This window comes from Vicia villosa, linkage group LG3, assembly GCF_029867415.1.
Source record: "Vicia villosa cultivar HV-30 ecotype Madison, WI linkage group LG3, Vvil1.0, whole genome shotgun sequence".
Lineage (NCBI taxonomy): Eukaryota > Viridiplantae > Streptophyta > Magnoliopsida > Fabales > Fabaceae > Vicia > Vicia villosa.
Genome location: NC_081182.1, coordinates 92,379,566 through 92,387,595, shown reverse-complemented (window position 1 = coordinate 92,387,595; position 8,030 = coordinate 92,379,566). Strand labels below are relative to the sequence as shown.

The 8,030-nt window shown below is 29.5% G+C and overlaps 1 long non-coding RNA gene across 1 annotated transcript; it reads left to right on the top strand.

Moving 5' to 3' along the window:
* The first annotated feature begins 5,637 nt into the window (after nt 1-5,637).
* LOC131656345 (uncharacterized) lies at nt 5,638-6,868 on the top strand. Its single transcript, XR_009300068.1, has 2 exons — nt 5,638-5,839; nt 6,018-6,868. It is a non-coding gene; the product is annotated as an uncharacterized LOC131656345 (long non-coding RNA).
* Nucleotides 6,869-8,030: the final 1,162 nt, after the last annotated feature.

Here is an 8,030-nt window from a genome sequence, read left to right as displayed (position 1 = left end):
ACCTTTGTAACCAACAGCATAACCAAGGAACACAACTTTTCTGGCTCGATGGTCAAGTTTGGTTCTTTGATTAGACAATGTGGATGCATAACAAAAAGAACCAAAAACTTTGACTTGGGTGATATCAGGTGGGGAGTTATGAAGACAATGATAAGGAGACTTGTTATTAAGGAGGAGAGTGTTAACTCTATTAATGATGAAAGCTCCATAATTAACAGCATATGACCAAAAAGACTTTGGAAGATTGGATTGGAAAAGTAAAGCCTTGCCTACATTTAACAAATGCTGATGCTTTCTCTCAACCCTAGCATTTGGCTGAGGAGACTCTACACAAGATCTTTGATGTATTATGCCTTTGGATGCATAAAACTCAAGGATAAGGAATTCTGGCCCATTATTAGTCCTTACAAACTTATGACAAGTGTTATGTTGATTTTCTATAAGAGTAATGAACTGTATGACATGATTGGATACTTCTGTCTTAGAATTAAGTAAGATAATCCAAACAAACCTACTAAAGTCATCAACAGCTGTCAAAATTATCTATCATTATGGATGGAACTAATGGACACAGGACCCCATATGTCAAAATGAAGGAGTTCAAATGGCTGAGTAGCCTTGGAAAGACTGATGATGTATGGATTTTTCTTTTGTTTAGCAAAATGACAAATATCACACACTACTTTATTATCACTGAAAATTTCAGGATACATTTGAGTCATTTTAGACAATCTATCATGAGATAAATGACCAAATCGAAAATGCCAAATGGCTTGCTTAGGAATCAGTTTACAATTGTGTATAAAACTATAGGAAACAATGGATTGAGATGGAATGGTACTGGAAAGGATGTGTGGTGAGAATGTGATATGTGCAGCAAGACAACCATCATCATTGATAAGTCTATACAAGCCTTCAAATTGTTTAGCCAAACCAATCATCTTCCTGGTTTTCACATCCTGTATAATACACTCAATGTAAGAGAATTGGCATAAGCAATTTAAAGATTGACAAAGTTTAGAAACAGATAGAAGATTTTAAGAAAAATCAGGAGTGTATAACACATTTGTGATATATAATTGAGAGGAAAACTTGATTGTTCCTGCATGTTTGGCAACAACTATAGAACCATTAGGCAAACAAACATTGACAAGTTGAATTTCATGGTAAGAATTGAACCAATGTAGGGAAGAACATACATGGTCATTAGCTCCTGAATCAAGGAGCCAAAAATCAGATTTAAGGGTTATTACCATTTTTGCCCCTGCCATATGGGCGACTTTTGGCTTACCTCCATGAAATTTTTTTGTTGTAAAACTAACCTTGCCAAATGAAGATTCTGTCGTTTTAGACCTTCCTAGGAAATGGCACATGCCATTTGCTTATGTGGTGCGCTGATTGTGTATTTTTTTTAATTTTTTAATTCAAATATGCTGATGTGGCTTTATTATACTTATTTTGAATTATTTTAATTGTCATGTAGACATTTTATTTATTATTATTTTAAGTTTTCAAAATTTAAAAGATAGATATTATAAAATTTTATGATTAGTGGATGCTGAACCCATGACCTCCCCATACCAAGTAGAATGCACTACCACTAGGCCAACATATTATTTATGTTATATGTTGCTGGTGCAATGTATATGTTACATATTTGCTTTATTTCATATTTCCATTATAAGTTTTGTTTAAAGTAATTAATTTTACATGTATATATTACGTTTTAGAATATTATGTATATATTATGTTAAAATAAGTTATTAATAAATGTATATATTATTAAAAAAAAAATTTTAATATTTTATTAAAAATTTATTATTTGATACGTTAAAAAGTTATTATAACATACATTAAAAATTTATTATTTGATTTATTTTAACAATAAATTATGATGTTAATTTTAAATTTAGTATATATTATATTGTTATTATTAATATTTGATATATTGTAATAATAAGTTTTCAAATAAAATTAATATCTATTAAAATGTATACATTATCTTTAATAGATAAATAAGTTATTAATAGATAAATATTATTTTAAAATAAGTTATTAATAAATGTATATATTATGTTTTTAAATATTAAAAATTTCCAGTTTATTCTAAAAAAAGTAATTTTAGTATTTTTAACAAGTTACTAATAAAATAAGTTACTAATAAAATATTACAATTTATTATTTGATACATTTTAACAATAAATTATTATGTTAATTTTAATTTCAGTATATATTATGTTGTTATTAATTAATATTTGATATATTGTAATAATAATTTTTCAAATAAAATTAATATCTATTAAAATGTATTAAATTTTAAAATAATATAATTGATTTCAAAAAAATAAAATTGTTTTAAAAAATAAGTTACTAAAAGATAATATTATTTTATAATAAGTTATTAATAAATGTATATATTATATTTTAAAATATTAAAATTTTCCAGTTTATTCAAAAAAAAATAATTTTAATATTTTATTAAAAATTTATTATTTAATACGTTAAAATTTTATTATTTGATAAATTAAAAAATGTATTATTTGATATATTTTAATTATAAATTATGCTATTTATTCTAATTTCAGTATATATTATATTGTTAATCATTAATATTTGAGGCATTGCAATAATTCGTATTTATTCATATTCTTATGAATTACATTATTATTGTTCTTATTAATATGTAAAATTAATTAGTTAAACAACAATTATAATGGAAATATGAAATAAAGCAAATATGTAACATATACATTCCACCAGCAATAAATAACATAAATAATAAGTTGGCCTAGTGGTAGTGCCTTCTATTTAGTATGGGGAGATCATGGGTTTAACACCCACTATCCACAAAATTTTGTGTTAGAGGCAGCAAATTTGTCTGACTAACTGCAATTACTCTCCTCTTGTATCACCATAAAATAAACTCTATTTATGGAAGTAAGAAGATCCATTAATAGAACTCGAGTTTTAATTACAAAAAACTTGTCATTCAAACCTGTTAGGAATTGAATGATTTGATCCTCGAAACGAAATTCACGAGCACTCCTTCGCATCTGCATTGTTGAGGACAAGTGAAACTAGGGATAGGTCGATGGGAATTGAGTTCCTCCCATAATCTATGCAACATAGTGAAGTAATCAAGAACAGACTTAGAACCATGCTTGAGATTGTTAATCTCAGCACGTAAATTGGATACACGAACACGATCGGTTTTGGAAAAATGTTCCTTGAGATCATTCCACACATCAAGAGTGTTTTCCAAGAACACGATGGTTTGAGCAATAGAAGGATTCAATGAGTTCAAAATCCATGAGTGCACTAGGCAATTACACTGTTCCCATGCAGAACGATTGAGATCAGAAACGTTTGGAGCTCGAATTGAACAATTGCTGAATGCGATCTTGTTCTTGGCACCTAAGACACGCTCCATCGATCTTGAGAAAGAAATGTAATTAGATCCATTGAGTTGAGGTAAGATGTTGACAGAGTGTGGTCCTTCACTTGGATGGACATAATAAACAGAGTCAACATCACCATTGGTGATCCGAGCAGTGTGATCAACACGTGAAGGCATCAAGAATTAAGAAAGAACAAGAAGATGATGGTAGGGAAAGAGTTGCAGAATAAAAGAAATAATGGCGGAAGCATGAAGAAAGGGATCGAAGACGATGATACCATATTATCAACTACACCATTGATGAATACCAAAGATGATTAAGGTCAAATGAAGGAGAAGATAGAAAGAGCATGCAACAGAAATTGAAGAAGTTAAGAGAATAACACTCATCTTACTAATAGGAAAAGATAGTGTCAAGTATATATACAAAGTTAGTTAGAGAAGCTTCTAGAGGAAACCCTAACTAACTTAATTGTCTAATATCTAACTAACTAATTGAAGTGTTATTAGTTGTTAATACTATAAATCTTTAAATAGAAAACATTTCTATAATTGGCTTTTTCCCTTAATAACAATTAGAGTCTTGGAATGAAAGAAGTCTTGGAATGAGAAAAATAATAATATTGAAAATGAAAGAAGTCTTAGAATGGCAAAGTATATAAAGTGAAAGAAGTCTTTGGTCGAATATAACAGGAAACTCGTACAAAGTTTACACTGCCTTTACTCATATTTATTATATTATAATCTTTAATAGTAGTAATTTTTTAAGGAAAAAGTAATTGCTTAAAATTAGATAATGAAATGAAATGTTTTCTCTTTAACGATTAAAGATTAATTGGATATAATTGAAATGAAATAAAAATAATTGCTTGTATTAAGGGGACTAAAAACTCCAAAAATTTAAATAAAAGAATAAAAATGTATTTAAGCCAATAAATTATTGTATAATCATATATGTCACAATTATTAAGATGTACATAAATTTTTTAGAAAATCATGTTTATTATATGGTTGAAATACATGTTGATATTTGGTTCTCCCGATGATGAATAGATATCATCACTTTGCAATATACTGAGGAGAATTTATTATATGTTGATTAAAATAGGATTTACCAACTCTGTGAATTTTATCACTGAAACTCACTATTTTCACGGGTTATTATCACCACAATACATTTTTATTTTAATCAACAAAATATTTGTACATATTTAGGTATCAGTGATAGTTATGATTTGTGATTCTTAAATTAGGATTTATGATTCGAATTTTTTAACTTTTTTATTGCGTATGTAATACATTATTCATCTTAAGATTTGAATTACATGTGCGGATGCACGGGTGTTCTACTAGTAGTTTATTATGATTATTCAATGTTTTAAGGCTTATGATAAGGGATGGTTTAATATTACATTATAAGCTTCAGGTAAGTTTTTTTTTTAATTATATTTTAAAATTTTATATATTCTAGATAATTTTTTTAGAGAAGTTTTAAAAGAAATTTCATATAAAAATCTATTTTAACGTATAGCACACAAATTAAAATGCAAAATCTTTTGTAGAAATAAATTTTATATTTTAAAATTATTCTTTTAATTTAAATAAAAAATTATTGAAAGTTCATTATTATAAAATAAAGGCAAAATATTCTTTTTGATTCTTATGTTAACCTCGGGGTTCATTTTGGTCCTTTAACTTCAAATAGTGTCATATTGGTTCTTTAACTCTTCAAAAGGTGTCATTTTAGTCCTTTTGTCATATTAGCGACCGATTTTTTAGTTTTTTCGTCGCTAATGTGACAAAAAAGACTAAAATAAGACCTTTTGAAGAGTTAAGGGATCAATATGACACTTTTCAAAATTAAGGGACCAAAATGAACCCCAAAATTAGCATAAGAGACCAAAAAAAGTATTTCGCCTAAAATAAATAAAAGATTAACAAAAGGAAATGTTGTATTTTTGTTCCTGGTAAAATATGGGGTATATTGGAGTAGGTTTATAATTTGTTTGTTTATATTATTTATTAATGTTAAAAAAGTTAAAACAAAAATATTTAACATATTTAAATCATTAATTAATTTCATAATGATAAAAATAAAAGTACAAAAATAAAAAATTTGATTATTTTTACTAAATGATTTCAACTATCCAATATATTATAATTATCTTAAATTTTTATTGGATTTTAAATTTATACCATCCATTTTTAATCTGGACCATCAGTTTATTGGTTCAGCCACAAACTCCAAATCTCAAATCTAAACCTAAAAACAAAATAAACTTCAGTCCTCTCTCTTCTCTTTCACGGCAAAATCATGATCTATTTGTGCTTTACCATTCATTGTTCTCTCACTGGTACACTCCATCGTTCTTCCCATTTCATGGTTTTGTTCCGTTGAGCCTCCTCTAATCTATTGCGCCGCCACCTGAAGCTCAACGAAAGGTACGTTACTTTTCTTGTTTTCACCTGAAATTTGATTTCTTCTAATCTTAACATTTATATGGATTTTGTGACTGGGTTGCCGAATACTCCGAGACGACATGATGCCATTTGGGTGGTTGTTGATGGACTGACAAAGTCAGAGAATTTTATTCTAATTAACATCAATTTTCTTTTGCAGAAGTTGGAAGAAATTTATCTCTGCGTGATTGTGAAGTTGCATGGGGTTCATGAACAATGGTTTTTACACGTTTATTTACCGTTGTTATATGTTATCTTTGAAGTATTTGGTTAAAGCATTTTATCTCTTTCTTCTATATTTTATGCTTTGGTTGTGTATTTCACTATTTTCAGACTTAGAGGAATAAATCGAGACAAATCAGTGCAAAAAAAAAAATACAAAACGCGGAGTTGCGAAGGAATTCTGAGATCTGGAAATTTTTAGCATGTTTTTCATCATGACATGCATGTACTATTTTGATCATAACTAGAGCTTCGTAACTCGGAATGACGTGGGACTGGCGGCAAAATTTCGCTAACGAAAAGGGCTACAACTTTGATGAAGACATCAAAGCCAAATTCTAAAGTTAGGGGCTGACACGGGCCATGTCAAGTGACACGGGTCGTGTTAGGAGACCTGGAACAAAAAATCAGATTCTAAGATGACAGAAGTCTGACACGGGTGCCCGTGTTGGCTGACACGGCCCGTGTCAGCATGTGATGCTGATTTCATGATTTTTTATATTTTGTCCATGGGTTAAGTTGTGGGGGCGTTTTGGGTACTTCCAACCAACCTAAGTGAGTCTATATTATTTAGATGAATTTTCACGAATGAAAGAATTTTTTGGCAAGCGAAGAATATCACGAGAGAAGATTGGAGAAGACAAGGGTTTCAACGAGAAGGAGATTTTCATGAACGGAAGCGATTGAAGATCAATTTGATCTCCAACACTTGTAATGTCTATAATTTCATCCCAATTTCAGTAATATATTTGTCTTTCATGTTCAATTTAACTGTACAATGTTTCTAAAGCTTTCCTCGTCGGACCAATAGGATTGATGTATGACTAGCAATTAGGCTGGACCGCCATTGTTAGGGTTTTTGTACAATTAGACTATTGTAGATATTGCCTAGGAATAGGGATACCCTATAGTAACTGAAATATTCTTGATAATTCAACGGCTTGATTTCATCATAATTCAGTAAGGAATTAGGATTTAGGATGAATGTTCAAAGGTTTTACCACTAAGGAGTTAGGAGCAAACATCCTTAAGAACCGATAATTGATAAGTTAGAATTTGTTATTGAAATAAGGATTCTGAGTTGTTACATGTTAATGCACACACCTACCCTGGCATATTACTCATATTTGGCCAAATCAGTCTTTTACTTTTATTTGCAATTTAATTGAGAATTCTCCAAACCAAATCCCCAAGGCTTTTGTTTAATTGAATTGAAACAGAAAGCTATAACATCACGCAGTCCTTGAGATCGGTACTTTGGGATTTCCCATTATTATTACATTGGCAGATTAGTACACTTGCTAATTTACGATCAAGTTTTTGGTGCCGTTGTCGGGGACTGCCGAAATATAGAGTTTTAAGTTTAGTTCAATAGAAATTTTGTTGCTCGTCAACTAAAATTTTACTTTCCAGTTTTATTGTTATCATTTTTACTCGGTTTCCACTAATTCGTGTCTAATCTTTTTATGTGAGGAAAGCCCTCATCTGAATTTACTTTTAAAGCAGAATTCATGTGAGCATGCTTTCACGATCTCAATCTTTTGCGTGTTATTAAAGTCACCGTCGATATCTATCGCCTTTACGACTACCCCTCAACATTCAGAGAAACATCGACTAAAGAAACTAATTCTTTTGAGATATTATCGGGTTGCACCATACCTATTTGTAAATAATAACACAAGTAACACAAAATCACAAGACTATTGAAAAAAATAGTACATACATGTTCCGTAAATGCACCTCAGAATTGTGTTCATCTTCAACACGTTGCGTAGATGTACCTACAGAAGCAACGCTACATATTTTGACAGAAATTTGATGCATAATGTGAGCAATGCAATGGATAAAGATGAATCTTTACCTGAAATTCAGTCTTCTCTTGCTCCCTTTGATTTGTTGCACCAAAAAGTTTGAGTTTTAGAGTGAAAATAGTATTGATGATATAGGGTTT